The sequence below is a fragment of the Syngnathus acus genome, chromosome 3, assembly GCF_901709675.1.
Source record: "Syngnathus acus chromosome 3, fSynAcu1.2, whole genome shotgun sequence".
Lineage (NCBI taxonomy): Eukaryota > Metazoa > Chordata > Actinopteri > Syngnathiformes > Syngnathidae > Syngnathus > Syngnathus acus.
In genome coordinates, this window is record NC_051089.1 from 17102263 (window position 1) to 17123900 (window position 21638).

Here is a 21638-nt window from a genome sequence, read left to right on the forward strand (position 1 = left end):
CATCAATCTCCTCCATCTGTGCCGTGTTCTTTTTTGGTGGCATGGCGTCCCGCTTGATTTGTGTGTTTGGCGGAGAACAAATCAGGAAGGGAAATTACACTTCTGTCCACGCTTGCTCAATGTACGCGTACCCACCACGTTGGCGTACGTGGCAGTATGACCTGTTGTAGACTTAGCAGAGTTCAAGAGGGCCAGAGAATGAGTGACTTACCTGCTGAGCAATTAGAGCCGCTGTTTTGGGACTCGTGTCTTACAGGAGGAAAGAAACAATAAAACCAACTTTTATTCACTTGCTTTTGATCTCACACCAATAACATTTAGTAGCTGTTGGAGAAAATGTCCACAAATAAATTCATGAATGCAATGCATTTAGGTGTTTCATTGCTCTATTAGAGGTGCAGACCGCCAAATTCGTTGTAACCAGGGAACCGTTTGTTGCTGCGCAAAATTTTAAGTAAAGGAAGTAAACACCCACTCCATATTTGCCACAGAGTGGGAACACCAATTGAAGACAGTCTGAAGTGTACAGTTTTTAATACCAGTCACTAGTCCATGGTAGACTCAAGAATGCTGCTTTAAGGACTTTGTCATAAATATAATATAATATAATGGTTTTTATTATTCTATGAAGCCATGGGCGTCATGGTCGCCCGCTGACCGTAGATACAAAATGACTTCAGCAAACCTGATGGTTTTGAGCCATTTTCTCTTAACCATCTTCTGCATCTGAAATCCGCTACAAAACACAGACATAGCGTTGTGTAGTTTTGTCTGGGCACCAGTGGTGGTTCAACACTGAATTACTCCCTGGGCGAGGCTACTTCCGAATCGCAAGGAATCACCATTGGCTAGAAACAGTTGATGGCTAGTAATTTGAAAATGCAAGGGGGTACTTATTCTCACGGGTTGGCATGGTGTAATAGGGCTGCTGTTGCTGTTGCATGGCCCAGAGATTGATTGATAGCATTTTCTGCTATCTGGAGCTCATTGTTTCCTATTGTTCATCAGCCTCCAAACTTCTTTCAAGTGTTACTCTTTATTGTGGCGTTCAGACTGTCTACACGTCGATCGTTGCACATAGAAGTTGACGCATCGTCAATTACGTTTCACATGGAATATGTGTGCCTTCTTTCACCGGTCTCCTCATGAGAGACTGGAGCCTTAATTCAGTGCTTTAAACCGCTCGGCCACACTACCTAGAATCCTCAACTTCAATTTAAGATGCAGATGCCAAGTGCCTGTTGCGGCCCTGAAACAAGATTTGCAAGCGTTTGTGTCTCACTTGGTTCAGGACTCTCAATATTTAACAATCAAATCAGGGAGAGCGCGGACGCAGTTCCCCACTCTCAAACATTACGCAGTCGAGATTCCCGCATTTGGAGAATTCGCAGGGGTCAATGTGACCGTCAGTGCAATGGGCACATTTCACCCTGGGTGAACCACCTTCGTGATCACAGTGTCACTCCTGCCAGGTTAGGCACACGACCACTTATTTTACATCCTCTCTGTTACATGACGGTGCCATTTGTAAACTAGCGAATGATGTGAGTGATGGTACTAGTGGATTAAAAATGTGTGTGTGTGTGTGTGTTTGTGTGCGTGTGTGTGCGTGCGTGCGCGTGTGTACTACTCACTGGGCATAAGAGGTCACAGGCGCAACGGTGGAGCATGCAACCGCCGAATAAGCTAATGCGACAAGCCTCTGGTGATGGTCGCAACCTGGGTTTGACTCACTGGAACTCGTGAGCAGTAGAGCAGATGTTTGTCAGCCAAATGTCCGTCTGGCTGACCTGAACGCCTTGTTTTCTTCTCCCAAGCCCGCCATGAAAAATTGAGCAGTGCTCATGAGTCAAAGAGCATCCAAATGGTCCTAGCTGCGTTTTATTGAATTTGCATTTCAATTGACCAACATAGGAAGGTGCACCAGTCCCTGATATACTGAATTACGAGGCTGATGCACAGAGTGGGCAGAGCAAGCACTGAATCCCATCTCCCTGTTCCAAAAAGCAATTTAATATGAAGTCCCTCAAAGGGGACATATCAGATATTAAACTGATAAGAACAGATACTACACTTGATCTTAGCCAAAAGGCCAAGAAGTGATGGAGTATCCGAGTGACGGACTCGCTTACAGGCTTCCCTGCCTACCCATTCTCACCGACAGGTACAGTACGGCACAGAGTGCTACTCTTCTGGGCATTGGTATATCGGCAAAATTTGTCTGCTCACTTATTTGTTCACTCTTCTTCACCCGCAGTCATGCATATAGTTCACGAGGCATATACGTATATACCTCATTTCAGCAGTCTCTATCCAAATACACAGTGTAGGTACCTATTAAATGGGTTGTCCAGATGAACATGAAAGGCAAAGATTGATATTTCGCAAAGCACTTTCCAAGGTCATCATACCTAACAACTACACTGACCTTAGTTAGACCAGAAGAATAGAGCGGGCCTGATGCCAAAGGGGCAGTGGTGGGTTTTGACCTGACACCTCAGGAGAGACTAGAGCAGGGGTGGCCAACCAGTCAGAGACTAAGAGCCACATTTTTTTACTGTGTACCGCAAAGAGCCACCCCCCCCCCCTCCCCGAATGGGTTTGCCCCTCCTCCTTTGCGGGATTTCACCTAATGCGCATGCGCGTTTGACGGAAATACCATATTGAACTCAAGCGAAGCGAACACGCAGCGTTTGACGAAAATACCATATTGAACTCAAGCGAAGCGAACACGCACAAATACAAACAAATAAACCCACAAATGTTGATATGAACGTAAAGGAGCCGCATGAAACCCGGCAAGGAGCCGCATGCGGCTCGCGAGCCGAACGTAAAGGAGCCGCATGAAACCCGGCAAAGTCGCGGGTTGGCCACCCCTGGACTAGAGCCTTAACCCAGCATTTTAGACCGCTCTGCCATACTACCGATCACCTACGTTTTCTACATTGAATTTAGTTGACAATTAGAATAGATATTGCCACGTACAACGAAATTTAAAAGTGCCAACCGATCAGTGCATCTGCTAAAATAAAACAATAAAAAAATACAAGCTAAAAGTCTTTACAAACTAAAAACCACACAAAAAAATATACACAAACAAGTGACATGTAACTGCACACCCCCATAGTTTTGTTAAAAAATGATTCTATTTAAAGCGGGAAATTGGAGGATAAATTGTTTCTCCACCAGCATCCAGGTTAGTGCTGCCCTACTGAGCTTTGTTCATAATGTAATGAAGCCTGAACACAACTGAGGCGAAACAATATGAGTGACAATCAGAATCCAGTTGCGAATTGGAACCAAATGCTCGTTTGCCGATTAGAGGACATCATGAATGACTAGTGCTGAGCAGCAGAGTGGCGCAGCGGAAGCGTGCTGGGCCCATAACCCAGAGGTCGATGGATCGAAACCATCCTCTGCTATTTGGAACTTGTGGCGTTTGGAAAGCTTTTATCTGCTAAAATAAAACAATACAAAAATACAAGCTAAAAGCTTTACAAACTAAAGAACATACACAAACAAGTGACATGTAATTTCACACCCCCATAGTTTTGTTAAAAAATAATTCTATTTAAAGCTTGAAATTGGAGGATAAATTGTTTGTCCACCAGCATCCAGGTTAGTGCTGCCCTACTGAGCTTTGTTAATAATGTAATGAAGCCTGAACACAACTGAGGCGAAACAATATGAGTGACAATCAGAATCCAGTTGCGAGTTGGAACCGAATGCTCGTTTGCCGATTAGAGGACATCATGAATGACTAGTGCTGAGCAGCAGAGTGGCGCAGCGGGAGCGTGCTGGGCCCATAACCCAGAGGTCGATGGATCGAAACCATCCTCTGCTATTTGGAACTTGTGGCGTTTGGAAAGCTTTTATCTGCGAAAATAAAAGAATAAAAAAATACAAGCTAAAAGTCTTTACAAACTAAAACCCACACAGAAGAACATACACAAACGAGTGACATGTAATTGCACACCCCCATAGTTTTGTTAAAAAATAATTTTATTTAAAGCGTGAAATTGGAGGATAAATTGTTTGTCCACCAGCATCCAGGTTAGTGCTGCCCTACTGAGCTTTGTTCATAATGTAATGAAGCCTGAACACAACTGAGGCGAAACAATATGAGTGACAATCAGAATCCAGTTGCGGATTGGAACCGAATGCTCGTTCGCCGATTAGAGGACATCATGAATGACTAGTGCTGAGCAGCAGAGTGGCGCAGCGGAAGCGTGCTGGGCCCATAACCCAGAGGTCGATGGATCGAAACCATCCTCTGCTATTTGAAACTTGTGGCGTTTGGAAAGCTTTTATCTGCTAAAATAAAACAATACAAAAATACAAGCTAAAAGCTTTACAAACTAAAAACCACACTAAAGAACATACACAAACAAGTGACATGTAATTGCACACCCCCATAGTTTTGTTAAAAAATAATTCTATTTAAAGCTTGAAATTGGAGGATAGATTGTTTGTCCACCAGCATCCAGGTTAGTGCTGCCCTACTGAGCTTTGTTCTTAATGTAATGAAGCCTGAACACAACTGAGGCGAAACAATATGAGTGACAATCAGAATCCAGTTGCGAATTGGAACCAAATGCTCGTTTGCCGATTAGAGGACATCATGAATGACTAGTGCTGAGCAGCAGAGTGGCGCAGCGGGAGCGTGCTGGGCCCATAACCCAGAGGTCGATGGATCGAAACCATCCTCTGCTATTTGGAACTTGTGGCGTTTGGAAAGCTTTTATCTGCGAAAATTAAAGAATAAAAAAATACAAGCTAAAAGTCTTTACAAACTAAAACCCACACAGAAGAACATACACAAACGAGTGACATGTAATTGCACACCCCCATAGTTTTGTTAAAAAATAATTTTATTTAAAGCGTGAAATTGGAGGATAAATTGTTTGTCCACCAGCATCCAGGTTAGTGCTGCCCTACTGAGCTTTGTTCATAATGTAATGAAGCCTGAACACAACTGAGGCGAAACAATATGAGTGACAATCAGAATCCAGTTGCGAATTGGAACCAAATGCTCGTTTGCCGATTAGAGGACATCATGAATGACTAGTGCTGAGCAGCAGAGTGGCGCAGCGGAAGCGTGCTGGGCCCATAACCCAGAGGTCGATGGATCGAAACCATCCTCTGCTATTTGAAACTTGTGGTGTTTGGAATGCTTTTATCGGCTAAAATAAAACAATACCAAAATACAAGCTAAAAGCTTTACAAACTAAAAACCACACTAAAGAACATACACAAACAAGTGACACTCAAAGCAGTCCTGGAGTGCCTCCATGGCCCCCTCAGACCACACCCTCACCTGCTTCACTGTGGGTTCTGCTGATCAGAGCAAAACCCACAGTGAAGCAGGTGAGGGTGTGGTCTGAGGGGGCCATGGAGGCACTTCAGGACTGCTTTGAGTGCTCTGACTGGGACATGTTCAAATCAGCAGCAACATATGACAATCAGATCGACATTGATGAGTACGCCATGACTGTGTCAGCCTACATCAACAAATGCTCCGAGGACGTCAGCACCACTAAGAACATCATCACCCGAGCCAACCAACGACCCTGGATGACTGAGGATGTACGTCATACGCTACGAGCACGGAACTCAGCCTTCAAGTCTGGCGACAAGGAGGCACTGAGGACAGCGAGAGCCAACTTGAACCGTGCCATCAGGCTAGCGAAGCGAAGCCACAGTCGAAAAATTCAGGATTTTTTCCACGACGCCAATAACACCAGGAGTATGTGGCAAGGCATACGGGCGATCACGGACTACAACTTACCCTCCCCCCCGGTGGGTGAGGTTGATGCTGACTTCCTAAATGGTCTAAATAACTTCTTTGGGCGTTTTGAGGCCCTAAACAGCACTCCTGCAGTTAAACCTGTTCCCCACCAGGAAGAGGAGGCCCTCTGCCTTGACTCAGCCGACGTGTGGAAGACTCTGAGAAGAGTCAACCCACGTAAGGCCCCAGGCCCCGACAACATACCTGGGCGGGTGTTCAAGGAATGTGCAGGCCAGCTGGCTGGTGTCATCACAGACATTTTTAACATCTCGCTGGACCAAGCCAAAGTGCCAGTGTGCTTCAAGGCTGCCTCCATCATTCCGGTGCCGAAGAAACCTCAAATCACCTCATGGAATGACTACAGGCCTGTGGCACTGACTCCCATCATGATGAAGTGCTTCGAAAGGCTGCTCAAAGATCACATCGTCTCCAGACTCCCCCCAACATTCGATCCGTTCCAGTTTGCCTACCGGCAGAACCGCTCTACTGAGGATGCCATCTCCTCCGTTCTTCACCTGAGCCTGGCTCACCTGGAGGAGAGGAACACCCACGTGCGGTTGCTGTTCCTGGACTTCAGCTCAGCGTTTAACACCATCATTCCACAACATCTGGTGGAAAAACTGGAACACCTGGGCTTCAGCACCCCCCTTCGGAACTGGCTGCTAGACTTCCTCACCAACAGACCTCAGTCAGTCCGGGTCGGACAGAACACCTCAGATGTCATCACCCTCAGCACAGGCTCCCCTCAGGGCTGCGTCCTGAGCCCCCTGCTGTTCACCCTGATGACACACGACTGCGCCCCCAGGTTCACCACCAATCACATCGTGAAGTTTGCAGACGACACAACGGTGGTGGGCCTCATCAGGGACAACAACGACCTGGACTACAGAGAGGAGGTGGAGCAGTTGGTGGGCTGCTGCAGAGAAAATAGCCTGATCCTGAATGTGGAGAAGACGAAGGAGATCATCGTCGACTTCAGGAAGAACCAGCCTCACCACGCTCCACTGATCATCAACAGCTCAGCTGTGGAGGTGGTCAGCAGCACTAAATTCCTGGGAGTCCACATCACAGACGACCTCACCTGGACTGTGAACACCACAACACTGGTCAAGAGGGCACAGAAGCGCTTGTACTTCCTGCGGAGGATGAGGAGAGCCCACCTGCCCCCACCCATCATGAGGACGTTCTACCGAAGCACCATAGAGAGCATTCTGACAAGCTGTCTCTCGGTGTGGTGTGGAGGTTGCAGCGCCTCCGATTGGAAGAACCTGAGGAGAGTGGTGAGGACAGCAGAGAGGATCATCGGGGCTCCTCTTCCCTCCATTCAGGACTTGTCATCCCAGCGCTGCGTGTCCCGAGCCCGTAATATTATCAGTGACCCATCACACCCCCACCATGGACTGTTCTCCCTGCTGCCCTCTGGGAAGAGGTTTCGCAGCATCCGCTGCAGGTCCACCAGGTTCTGCAATAGTTTTTTCCCTGCTGTCGTCAGACTGTTGAACATTCAAACGTAGCATTCCTCTGCACACTTGTAAATACTGCTTTTGTCTCCTGCACTGTTTACATACTTTATCACTGCTGCACTTTGTACTTTATAATTATCTTATTTCATATTTTTATATAGTGTCACTTTTTAACCAGCCGAAATACCACTACATTGTTGAAAGCCGTATGCAACGAAATTTCGTTTTGTACACACCTAGTGTTGACAAAATGACAATAAAGTTCTGTCTAAGTCTCTAAGTCTAAGACATGTAATTGCACACCCCCATAGTTTTGTTAAAAAATAATTCTATTTAAAGCTTGAAATTGGAGGATAGATTGTTTGTCCACCAGCATCCAGGTTAGTGCTGCCCTACTGAGCTTTGTTCTTAATGTAATGAAGCCTGAACACAACTGAGGCGAAACAATATGAGTGACAATCAGAATCCAGTTGCGAATTGGAACCAAATGCTCGTTTGCCGATTAGAGGACCTCATGAATGACTAGTGCTGAGCAGCAGAGTGGCGCAGCGGAAGCGTGCTGGGCCCATAACCCAGAGGTCGATGGATCGAAACCATCCTCTGCTATTTGGAACTTGTGGCGTTTGGAAAGCTTTTATCTGCTAAAATAAAACAATACGAAAATACAAGCTAAAAGCTTTACAAACTAAAGAACATACACAAACAAGTGACATGTAATTGCACACCCCCATAGTTTTGTTAAAAAATAATTCTATTTAAAGCTTGAAATTGGAGGATAAATTGTTTGTCCACCAGCATCCAGGTTAGTGCTGCCCTACTGAGCTTTGTTCATAATGTAATGAAGCCTGAACACAACTGAGGCGAAACAATATGAGTGACAATCAGAATCCAGTTGCGAGTTGGAACCGAATGCTCGTTTGCCGATTAGAGGACATCATGAATGCCTAGTGCTGAGCAGCAGAGTGGCGCAGCGGGAGCGTGCTGGGCCCATAACCCAGAGGTCGATGGATCGAAACCATCCTCTGCTATTTGGAACTTGTGGCGTTTGGAAAGCTTTTATCTGCTAAAATAAAACAATACAAAAATACAAGCTAAAAGCTTTACAAACTAAAACCCACACAGAAGAACATACACAAACAAGTGACATGTAATTGCACACCCCCGTAGTTTTGTTAAAAAATAATTTTATTTAAAGCGTGAAATTGGAGGATAAATTGTTTGTCCACCAGCATCCAGGTTAGTGCTGCCCTACTGAGCTTTGTTCATAATGTAATGAAGCCTGAACACAACTGAGGCGAAACAATATGAGTGACAATCAGAATCCAGTTGCGAATTGGAACCAAATGCTCGTTTGCCGATTAGAGGACCTCATGAATGACTAGTGCTGAGCAGCAGAGTGGCGCAGCGGAAGCGTGCTGGGCCCATAACCCAGAGGTCGATGGATCGAAACCATCCTCTGCTATTTGGAACTTGTGGCGTTTGGAAAGCTTTTATCTGCTAAAATAAAACAATACGAAAATACAAGCTAAAAGCTTTACAAACTAAAGAACATACACAAACAAGTGACATGTAATTGCACACCCCCATAGTTTTGTTAAAAAATAATTCTATTTAAAGCTTGAAATTGGAGGATAAATTGTTTGTCCACCAGCATCCAGGTTAGTGCTGCCCTACTGAGCTTTGTTCTTAATGTAATGAAGCCTGAACACAACTGAGGCGAAACAATATGAGTGACAATCAGAATCCAGTTGCGAATTGGAACCAAATGCTCGTTTGCCGATTAGAGGACATCATGAATGACTAGTGCTGAGCAGCAGAGTGGCGCAGCGGGAGCGTGCTGGGCCCATAACCCAGAGGTCGCTGGATCGAAACCATCCTCTGCTATTTGGAACTTGTGGCGTTTGGAAAGCTTTTATCTGCGAAAATTAAAGAATAAAAAAATACAAGCTAAAAGTCTTTACAAACTAAAACCCACACAGAAGAACATACACAAACGAGTGACATGTAATTGCACACCCCCGTAGTTTTGTTAAAAAATAATTTTATTTAAAGCGTGAAATTGGAGGATAAATTGTTTGTCCACCAGCATCCAGGTTAGTGCTGCCCTACTGAGCTTTGTTCATAATGTAATGAAGCCTGAACACAACTGAGGCGAAACAATATGAGTGACAATCAGAATCCAGTTGCGAATTGGAACCAAATGCTCGTTTGCCGATTAGAGGACATCATGAATGACTAGTGCTGAGCAGCAGAGTGGCGCAGCGGAAGCGTGCTGGGCCCATAACCCAGAGGTCGATGGATCGAAACCATCCTCTGCTATTTGAAACTTGTGGTGTTTGGAAAGCTTTTATCGGCTAAAACAATACAAAAATACAAGCTAAAAGCTTTACAAACTAAAAACCACACTAAAGAACATACACAAACAAGTGACATGTAATTGCACACCCCCATAGTTTTGTTAAAAAATAATTCTATTTAAAGCTTGAAATTGGAGGATAGATTGTTTGTCCACCAGCATCCAGGTTAGTGCTGCCCTACTGAGCTTTGTTCTTAATGTAATGAAGCCTGAACACAACTGAGGCGAAACAATATGAGTGACAATCAGAAACCAGTTGCGAATTGGAACCAAATGCTCGTTTGCCGATTAGAGGACATCATGAATGACTAGTGCTGAGCAGCAGAGTGGCGCAGCGGGAGCGTGCTGGGCCCATAACCCAGAGGTCGATGGATCGAAACCATCCTCTGCTATTTGGAACTTGTGGCGTTTGGAAAGCTTTTATCTGCGAAAATTAAAGAATAAAAAAATACAAGCTAAAAGTCTTTACAAACTAAAACCCACACAGAAGAACATACACAAACGAGTGACATGTAATTGCACACCCCCATAGTTTTGTTAAAAAATAATTTTATTTACAGCGTGAAATTGGAGGATAAATTGTTTGTCCACCAGCATCCAGGTTAGTGCTGCCCTACTGAGCTTTGTTCATAATGTAATGAAGCCTGAACACAACTGAGGCGAAACAATATGAGTGACAATCAGAATCCAGTTGCGAATTGGAACCAAATGCTCGTTTGCCGATTAGAGGACATCATGAATGACTAGTGCTGAGCAGCAGAGTGGCGCAGCGGAAGCGTGCTGGGCCCATAACCCAGAGGTCGATGGATCGAAACCATCCTCTGCTATTTGAAACTTGTGGCGTTTGGAAAGCTTTTATCTGCTAAAATAAAACAATACAAAAATACAAGCTAAAAGCTTTACAAACTAAAGAACATACACAAACAAGTGACATGTAATTGCACACCCCCATAGTTTTGTTAAAAAATAATTCTATTTAAAGCTTGAAATTGGAGGATAGATTGTTTGTCCACCAGCATCCAGGTTAGTGCTGCCCTACTGAGCTTTGTTCTTAATGTAATGAAGCCTGAACACAACTGAGGCGAAACAATATGAGTGACAATCAGAATCCAGTTGCGAATTGGAACCAAATGCTCGTTTGCCGATTAGAGGACATCATGAATGACTAGTGCTGAGCAGCAGAGTGGCGCAGCGGAAGCGTGCTGGGCCCATAACCCAGAGGTCGATAGATCGAAACCATTCTCTGCTATTTGGAACTTGTGGCGTTTGGAAAGCTTTTATCTGCTAAAATAAAACAATACAAAAATACAAGCTAAAAGCTTTACAAACTAAAAACCACACTAAAGAACATACACAAACAAGTGACATGTAATTGCACACCCCCATAGTTTTGTTAAAAAATAATTCTATTTAAAGCTTGAAATTGGAGGATAAATTGTTTGTCCACCAGCATCCAGGTTAGTGCTGCCCTACTGAGCTTTGTTCATAATGTAATGAAGCCTGAACACAACTGAGGCGAAACGATGTGAGTGACAATCAGAATCCAGTTGTTGGAACCGAATGCTCGTTTGCCGATTAGATGACATCATGAATAACTAGTGCTGAGCAGCAGAGTGGCGCAGCAGGAGCGTGCTGGGCCCATAACCCAGAGGTCTGATGGATCGAAACTGTCCTCTGCTATTTGGAACTTGTGGCGTTTGGAAACCGTTTATCAAGTCATACTTTTGAGACGAAATGTTGTGCGGATAATATTTTCCCCACGTTGGCTGTGCTGCATGGAAGTTGACCCATCCTCAATGCATCCAGTTCACAGGGCATACATGCGCCTTCTCTCACCATTCTCAGTCCAAATACAGTGTAGTTACCTATTAAATGGGTACTCCAGGTTAGAATGAAAGGCAAAGAATGATATTTCGCAATGACTTTTGAAGGGTCCTGATACTTTATGGCTGCACTGACAGCAGTTGGGCAAGAATAAAAGACCTGAATTAATGCAGAAGTGGCAGGACTTGAACTCACCAAGATTGGAGCCTTAAGCTAGCACACTGGACCACTCAGCCACCCCACCTATGTTGAATTTTTGTTGGTAATGTCATTACGCATTGTGACCTCCCTCGCACACACGGCAGTTTTCAACTCTGAGTCTGATCCTCTTGTCCAATTGCCGCGTGCTTCCTCCAGGATTCAGTCCATCGGTACATGTTGGCTGGAATCAAAGTCAAAGTCACAGTCTGCTTTATTGTCAATTTCTTCACGTCAAGACACACAAAGAGATCGGAATTACGTTCCCACTATCCCACGGTGACAAGACATAGCACACAATATACGTACATACAAGTAAACAACACAAAAAGTAAAAACAAGAAGGCACAAACAATGAATAAATAAGAGTGATGAATAAATAATAAATAAACAAATAACATAAAAAATGACAATCCTTTCATTTTTCATCAATAGTACAGCTGCAACAAGCAGGTCGGGGATCCTGCCAATAGAATAGAAAAAAATAGAATAGAATAGAATGCCTTTATTGTCATTGTACAACAGGTATACACTGAAATTACGAGCACTGCTCCATAGAGAATAAGGACATAGTATAAGTCAAAGGTCAAAGTCTGCTTTATTGTCAATTTCCTCACGTCAAGGCACACAAAGTGATCGAAATTGCGTTTCCTACTATCCGACGGTGACAAGACATATTACATATTATATATATACCGTATATATATATCATCGTCATCATCATCATCATCATCATCATCATCGGTTTAAAATCCGCTTTCCAGGCGCCGCTGGGTTGGACTGGATTCTCGATATGGCTTTCTTCCACCGGGAACGGTCCATGGCCATCTCGTGGTTGATGCCGAGTGCCTTCATGTCGGCTGCCACGGTCGTCTGCCAGCTCTCATTTCTGCTCTGTTTAGTTTGTCTTCATGTTCTGTTTTCAGGGCCCATGCCTCACTTCCGTACGTCATACCACTTCTGATGCAGGCTGAGTACACTTGGCCTCTCATCTTCAGGGATGGGGCCTGAGATGTTAAGAAGGGCATGAGTTCCCTGAATTTCTTCCACCCGCTTCTCACCCTTGTGGTCACTGCTAGGGCCACCCCCCCATCAGTGTTAAGCATGTCTCCAAGGTAGCAGAAGCTGTCCACCACCTCGTACATCTCCCCATCTACTACGAGACCCTCTTGCTCAGCTGGGTCTGCTTGGGCGACTTCTCCCTTGCACCGCTTGCATTGGAAGGTCTCACTTGCAGCTATTAGGCTGCCTTTTACTCCGCTGCATCTCCGGTGTACCCATCTCTGACAACCCTTGCACCGACAACATACCTGGGCGGATGTTCAGGGAATGTGCAGGTCAGCTGGTCGGTGTCATCACAGACATTTTTAACACCTCGCTGGGCCAAGCCACAGTGCCAGCATGCTTCAAGACTGCCTCCATCATTCCGGTGCCGAAGAAACCTCAAATCACCTCATTTAATGACTACCGGCCTGTTGCACTGACTCCCATCATGATGAAGTGCTTCGAAAGGCTGCTTAAAGATCACATCGTCTCCAGACTCCCCCCAACATTCGACCCGTTCCAGTTTGCCTACCGGCAGAACCGCTCCACTGAAGATGCCATCTCCTCCGCTTTTCACCTGAGCCTGGCTCACCTGGAGGAGAAGAACACCCATGTGCGGATGCTGTTCCTGGACTTCAGTTCAGCGTTTAACACCATCATCCGACGGCATCTGGTAGGAAAACTGGAACACCTGGGCTTCAGCACCCCCCTTCGCAACTGGCTGCTAGACTTCCTCACCAACAGACCTCAGTCAGTCCGGGTCGGACAGAACACCTCCGATGTCATCACCCTCAGCACAGGCTCCCCTCAGGGCTGCGTCCTGAGCCCCCTGCTGTTCACCCTGATGACACACGACTGCGTCCCCAGGTTCACCACCAATCACATCGTGAAGTTTGCAGACGACACAACGGTGGTGGGCCTCATCAGAGACAACAACGACCTGGACTACAGAGAGGAGGTGGAGCAGTTGGTGGGCTGGTGCAGAGACAACAGCCTGATCCTGAATGTGGAGAAGACGAAGGAGATCATCGTCGACTTCAGGAAAAACCAGCCTCACCACGCTCCACTGATCATCAACAGCTCAGCTGTGGAGGTGGTCAGCAGCACCAAATTCCTGGGGGTCCACATCACAGACGACCTCACCTGGACTGTGAACACCACGGCACTGGTCAAGAGGGCACAGAAGATTCAAGATTCAGATTCAAGAGTTTTTATTCGCCATGTTTGAGCGTGCCAAACAAGGAATTTGACTTCGGTAAATCACACCCTCTTTTCAACATTTAGGTGACTAACAACACTCAGGACACGTGAAAAATGGCAAATATTCTCAAACATCCCCTGATCTTAAACTCCCAAAAGGGCAAGGAAAAACTCAAAACTCCAGCTAGGGGAAATGAGAAACCTTGAGAAGAGACCACAGCTCTATAACGCCGTCCGGAGGGGAGTAGTTCAAACAGACTGAAACCTGGGTGAGAAGGGTCTGTAGAGATGTTCCTTGCACGTTTCCTGGTCCTGGACAGGTACAAGTCTTGGATAGATGGGAGGTTGATTCCAATGATTTTTTCAGCAGTCCTGATTGTCCGTTGCAGTCTGTGCTTGTCTTGTTTGGAGGCCGATCCAAACCAGACAGTGATGGAGGTGCAGAGGACAGACTGGATGATGGCAGTGTAGAAGGTCTTCAGAAGCTCTCGCGGCAGGTTGAACTTCTTGAGCTGTCTCAGGAAGTACAGCCTCTGCTGGGCCTTCTTCCGGACAGAGTCTATGTGGCCAGTCCATTTCAGGTCCCGAGAGATTGTGGTTCCCAGGAACTTGAAGGTGTCTGTGGAGAGAATAGTATTACTGCGGATAGTGAGGGGTAAAAGTGGTGAAGGGTCTCGCCTGAAATCCACTGTCATCTCCATGGTCTTGAGCGAGTTCAGCTCCAGGTGGTTTTGGCTGCACCAGTGGACCAGCCGCTCCACCTCCTGTCTGTACGCAGTCTCATCACCGTCCTGGATCAGTCCGATGAGAGTGGTGTCGTCTGCATACTTCAGGAGCTTCACAGGAGAGTCACCTGAGGAGAAATCGTTGGTGTAGCGCGAGAAGAGCAGTGGGGAGAGAACGCACCCCTGAGGGGCTCCAGTATTGGTGGTCCGGGTGTCAGATGTGATGCCCCCCAGCCTCACACGCTGTCTCCTGTTGGTCAGGAAGCTGGTGATCCACTGACAGGTGGAGGCAGGCACCGCAAGCTGGATGAGCTTCTGTTGGAGGATGTCAGGAGCGATGGTGTTGAACGCCGAGCTGAAGTCCACGAACAGGATCCTGGCGTACGTTCCTGGGGTGTCCAGGTGGTGCAGGATGTAGTGCAGTCCCATGTTGACCGCATCATCCACTGACCTGTTTGCCCGGTAGGCAAACTGGAGGGGGTCAAGCAGGGGGCCCGTGACATCCTTCAGGTGGTTCAGCACTAACCTCTCAAAAGATTTCATGACCACAGATGTCAGTGCGACAGGTCTATAGTCATTCAAACCTGTGATGGCGGGCTTCTTGGCCACTGGAACGATGGTGGAGCTCTTGAAGCACGAGGGCACCTCACACAGCTCCAGAGAACGGTTGAAGATCCGTGCAAAGGTGGGCGCTTGTACTTCCTGCGGAGGATGAGGAGAGCCCACCTGCCCCCACCCATCATGAGGACGTTCTACCGAAGCACCATAGAGAGCATTCTGACAAGCTGTCTCTCTGTGTGGTGTGGAGGCTGCAGCGCCTCCGATTGGAAGAACGTGAGGAGAGTGGTGAGGACAGCAGAGAGGATCATCGGGGCTCCTCTTCCCCACATTTCATCTCAGCGCTGCGTGTCCCGAGCCCGTAACATCATCAGTGACCCATCACACCCCCACCATGGACTGTTCTCCCTGCTGCCCTCTGGGAAGAGGTTTCGCAGCATCCGCTGCAGGTCCACCACGTTCTGCAACAGCTTTTTCCCTGCTGTCATCAGACTGTTGAACATTTGAACTGTTGAACTCTAAACTGGACTCTGCATCACACATACACAGAACTGAACATTATGACCCTACGAACAACTATCTTGCACTGCCAACTTTGCTGAACTTTTATAATCCATGTAAATTTAAAAGTACGCAACCTGGTTTAGCATTCCTCTGCACACTTTTTAAATACTCTTTTGTTTCCTTGCACTATTACATATTTATCACTGCTGCACTTTATACTTATTTTATTTTAGTTTATATATTTTTTTATATAGTATGTTGTTTTTATTCAACCGCAATATCACTGCATTGTTGTAAGCTGTATGCAACAGAATTTCGTTTTGTATGCACCCTTTGCAGACAAAATGACAATATCGTTTGTCTAAGTCTAAGTCTAAGGATAGAGTTAGCTTGCACTCCCTTCCCGCAAACTCCACATGGCCATGCTCCTGACTGCAGTATCACTCCCAGGACAGCACCACCGACCATGACCTTTGATTTTGCCGCATTCACCTTCATTCCTTTCACTTCCAGGCATGTCTTCCAGGCCGCTAGCTTCCTAGCTAGGTCTCGACTGTGAGCCATCAATACCATGTCATCCGCGTAGAGCAGCTCCCATGGTAGTCTACCCCTCACTTCCCTCGATACCACATCCATCACGATAGCAAACAGTAATGGGCTGAGCACTGATCCCTGGTGCACCCCTACCCTTACTTCAAACCCATTACTGTCGCCAACTCCTGTTCTAATAGCTGTGCATGCTCTGCAGTGGAGAGCCATCACAGCCTTAACCAGTCCCTCTTCCACGCCCGACTTCCTTCGGGCCCACCTCACCACCTCCCTTGGCACCCTGTCGAACGCTTTTTCCAGGTCAACAAAAGCGAAGTACAACCTCTTCCTCTTCTCCCGGTGTTTCTCTTGCATCTGTCGGGTGACAAAGATTGCGTCTGTTGTACCTTTACCAGGCATGAAGCCATACTGCATCTCGTCCACCTCTACCCGTGACCTCACCCTCCTTTCCAACACCCTCTCTAACAGCTTCATTCCATGCTCCAGCAGCTTTATTGCCCTGTATGACCCGCATGCGAGTGGGTCCCCCTTCCCTTTGAATAGAGGCACCAGGACGCTTTTTGTCCAGTCCTCCGGAATGTGCCCCTCAGCGATGACACTGTTACACAGGTCAGTCATCCACTGCACACCGACGTCTCCCGCTGCCTTTCGCATCTCTGCCACCACTCCAGATGGTCCAGCTGCTTTTCCATCCTTCATGGTCTTCATGGCTTTCCCCATTTCTGTTCGCGTGATCGGGCAACATTCACCCTCCACTTCGTCGCATCCCACCTCTCCATCCCTGTCATTCTCCACATTCAGCAGCTTCTCCATGTACCTTCGCCATACTTCCTTCACTCCTCTGTTGTCTGTCACGATGTTTAGTTTATTGTTTAGCACATATTATTATAACAAATAACAGTGCAGGGAGGGAGACGAAGCCTAGGGCTTGTAAGGAGCTCCACTCCTGTATAAACAAAGTGCACAACAAACAAAGTGCTGTGTCATCAAATATCATTCAAGTGTTTAAGAAAAAAAAAAAAATATATATATATATATATAAATGAATAAACATAAATGAATAAACACAAGCATAACTAGCTAAATATTAAATCGTCATATTTATATATGCATATATACGAATGTGAACGTATACATACATAAACAAATACACTATACAAAATGAGAAACAAGAGAAACAAAATTTGACACTTTAGTGATGTTGAAGCAATCAAAAAACACCAGGTAAGAAATAGCTAAGAGGAAGCAGAAGAACTGCAAACAGAAAATAACAAAACAAGGAAGAATCAGGGTATAAATAGTGGTTTAAGTTGATGTTCTTAGTATGGATCAGCTGAGTGCGGTGGAGTAATTTTGGACTGGTAGGATCATGAGTGGAGAAGGTGGTGTTTCAGGTGCTTTCTAAAAGCAACCTGTGAAGATATGGATCGGATATGGATTGGTAGCTCATTCCAGAGTGAGGGCCCTCTAAAATGGATATTATATTGATGGCGTGATGTTCAACAGGACGGTGGGTGGAGATTGTCCCCCTGTCTTGTAGGATAAGAATGAAAATCAGATACAAATGCGAAGAAATTATGAAAAGTGGCTGGAAGACAGTGTTTCCTATATATATATTTATGGGTGAGTAGACAGGTTTGATGAATATTTACTTTATCAATTGGCAGTAATGAATAATTTCTAAACAATGGTGCCGATGGTTCATATCTATTTGAAAAAGAGATCATTTTTAGGAACTTCTTTTGTATGATGAGTAATTTGCTGAGGTATGTTGGATATGTAGCTGCCCAGACTATGTTGCAGTAATTGAGTAAAGGAAAGAGGAAACTATAATACAGAGTGAGATGAGCAGACGGATGGACCAAGGGACAAACTTTTCGTAAAATACCTAGCGTTTTCATGGATCTTTTGCAAACCAAATCAATGTGTTCAGACCAGTTTAAGTGTTTATCTACTATAACTCCTAGGAATTTAGTGCTAGTAACTTGATGGATTTCGTTATTATTTATGTAAATTTTGGTCTGTTCTTTGGGGTAAGATTTATTTATATTGCAGAAGATCATGAAGTTACATTTTTTTATATTGAGTGACAACTTATTTATTTTGAACCATTTTGTAACAGCGTGCAACTCAGTATTCACACGTGCAATGAGGAAATTAAAATCCTCGTGGGTGGCAATGAGATTGGTATCATCCGCAAATAACAAAGGAAGAAAATTTGAACAAGACATGGAAAAATCATTTATGTACACCAAAAATAATAGAGGACCCAATATTGAGCCCTGCGGGACCCCAAATAGTATTTTAGATCTGTTGGAAGAACAACCATTTATATATACATATTGTTCTCTGTTGGCGAGATAGTTTGTGAACCATTTCAGGGCAGAATCGTTCACTCCATATCTCTCTAGCTTAGCGATAAGGATCTTATGGTCGACAGTATCAAATGCTTTGCTTAAATCTAGAAAGACACCAAGAGCGAATTTCTTATTGTCAAGAGCCGTTGAGATGTGGTTGGCAAGCTGAAGCAGTGCATGCTCAGTAGAAAACTTTTTGCGGAAACCGTATTGATGTTTATAGAGAATATTGTTTGTTTCTAGGTGCTTTGCCAATCTTGAGTAAACCAGTTTTTCTAGAATCTTGGAGAAGCAAGGAAGTACGGATATAGGTCGATAATTACCATATTCATTAGTCTCACCAGCTTTGAAGATAGGAATGACTTTAGCAATTTTTAATTCTTGGGGTACAATGCCAAATTTTAAAGATAAGGAGAAAATGTGTGTTAGTGGAATTATTATTGAATGAATGATTTTCTTAATAAGTATGCTTCTGATCTCATCATGGCCAGGGGCCGAGTTTTTCAAGCTCATGACGATGTTGTAAACTTCCTCAACACCAGGAGGGTCAAGAATGGAGAGTGAAGGAAACTGCCCTTTAATAAGGCAACAGGGGCTTGTATCAGAGGTTGAGAAGCTAGATGCCAAGGTAGCGCCAACATTTACAAAGAAATCATTGAAACCATTAGAAATATCTATTGGGTTTGAATGAGCTCTATTCTTCCCCAGCATCTCACTTGGGGTAGATGTTTTTGATTTCTTGCGATGTAATAAATGGTTGATAAGATTCCACGTTGTTTTGATGTCACCGGAGGCTTGTGTAAATTTATCAGCATAGTAAGTTTGTTTGGTTTTCCTTAGTAATGCTGTAAATCTGTTTTTATATTTCTTGTATGTTTCTATATTTATAGGGATGGGATTTGCAATAGATTTTCTATATAGTTTATTTTTTTTACGTGAAGATTTTTTTAGTTCATCCGTTATCCATGGTTTCCCCTTAGAGTTATTTTTACGACTAGAAGTTAAAGGAAAGGAGGACTCTAATGCATTTGTGAGTATTGTTAGAAAGGAGTGATAGGCTTTGTTGACATCTTGCAACAGGATAACCTCATCCCATGACACAGAGCTGATGATAGATATAAAAGATACCATGTTTTTCTCAGTAAATTTGCGGAATTTCATTTGATCACCAATATGATCTTTGATTTCAGGACTACTATCATTGTAGATGAGATGGAAGACAGGTAGATGGTCGGATACATCACAGATCAAAAGGCCAGATGTTATCTTGTAGTCTAGAGAATTAAATAGGATATTGTCTATGAGAGTGGCCGTTGAGCTTGTGATCCTGGAGGGTTTGTTGATAAGAGGGAAAAAGTTACTGGAATATAATGTATTAAGGAAGTCTGCTGTATGTGACTGCTTAGATTCAAGCAAATTAATATTATAGTCACCAAGTAAGACACATAATTTGTTTTCTTTGTTTATGATTTCTAGAGTAGAGTCGAGGGCTTCATTGAAGGTGATTTTATCAGAGTCTGGTGGTCTATATATACATCCAATTATCACATTTTTGTTGTTTATAAGTGAGCAAGATGAGAGTTCTATAAACACAGATTCTGCTACAGTCATGTCAAAGTTGACACTTAGATCCTTTCTGGGAGAGAAATTTAAGTTATCAATCACATACAGTGAGACTCCTCCACCTTGCTTGTTTGGTCTACAGGAATGTATAGGAGTGTAGTGAGAGAGAGGGTAGCTAGATGTATTATCAACCATCCAAGTTTCAGTAAGAGCTATTACTGAAAAAGAATGTGTTAAGGTTGATAAATAGGTTTTTAGACCATCATAATTTTTAGAGATACTCCGTACATTGAAGTGGACAGTGGAGAATACATTTGTTTGGCAGTGGCCAGGAGGAGTATTGCACAGTTTGTTAAACATATCTTCAGAAAAATATTCACATGACATTTCAACAGATTTTAAGGGAGTGTAATTTGTATCTGGGTTAAGGAAGGACTCATAGATACCAGCATTAGCATTCTCTAGGTCAAATGAATTAAATAGTAAAGAGTCTAGATTCGGTGGGACAGAAATTCCTGCATTTGTGAGAATGTCACTGGATGGCATGAAAGGTGTAAGGGAACTGTCTACCTGAGATGGATATCCTCCCTGCCAGTCTCTGTTTGCCTTGTTTTACTTCGCTGTAATCCACTATTTTCGTCCGGAGGGTCCATAGGTACCAGTTAATGGTCATTAGTTCAGCCATTGTAAATGTTTGGTTCCCCCACCACCAGGCCACATTTCTTCAGTTCCTCCAGTTCACTCACAACGAGAGTTTTGACATCTTCTGGTGTTGCTCCGTTTGTTTTAATCCATATTTTACAGTTTCTGACCCATGTTGCGAGAATCTTGTTTTCCTTCTTCAGTTTGCGTGCGTTCCAGGCTATCTCAGCATTCTTCTTAGTGAGGTGCTCATTTAGGTAAACACCCGTTCCTTGTAGCTTCCTCCCTTGCTTCAAAAGATCCACTTTATGTTTCCTATTGACGAACCGAATGATAATTTTCGGAGGATCTTTTGGTCGTTTTCGGTTTCTTGGGAGTGTGTGACAAGCGGCAATGTTTCCTTTCTGGAGTTCCATGTGCTTACTCTCGAAAAACTGTACTACCTGATTTTCGAGCGTTGACAGCTCGTCCGATGGAGAGTCATCTGTCGAGGGATCCGAAGGACCCGCCGCCCTGGCATAGGAGCGGTGAGATGTTTTTAGACCCGTGATTATGAGGTCTTCTTGTCGGGAGTACTGCTCCAGTGCATCTACTCTCCGTTCAAGCGACAGGATTTTCTCGTCTTTCTCCTTCGATAAGTTCTTAAGCTCCGTTAGCTCAGACGTTAGCTGGAGCAGGGTGGCTTGCTGCTCTAAGAGTGTGGTAATGTCTTGCCGTATCAGGTCAATGGATGATTTAAGTTCATCGTAGCCCTCATTTTTTTTGGAGGGCGGCATAGCGTAAAGTTCGAAAAAGTTAGGCTCTATAAAGTTCAGTTATCAAAAACAATTCGGTCACGAAAAAAGCCACCGCGGCAGCCAGGTTTTG

At 44.7% G+C, this 21638-nt stretch overlaps 2 non-coding genes across 2 annotated transcripts; both read right to left on the reverse strand.

The window, feature by feature from the left end:
• Positions 1 to 1315: 1315 nt before the first annotated feature.
• LOC119121130 lies at positions 1316 to 1480 on the reverse strand. The gene has a single exon (XR_005097621.1). It is a non-coding gene; the product is annotated as a U1 spliceosomal RNA (small nuclear RNA).
• A 433-nt stretch (positions 1481 to 1913) lies between these two features.
• LOC119121134 lies at positions 1914 to 2104 on the reverse strand. Its single transcript, XR_005097624.1, has one exon. It is a non-coding gene; the product is annotated as a U2 spliceosomal RNA (small nuclear RNA).
• Positions 2105 to 21638: the final 19534 nt, after the last annotated feature.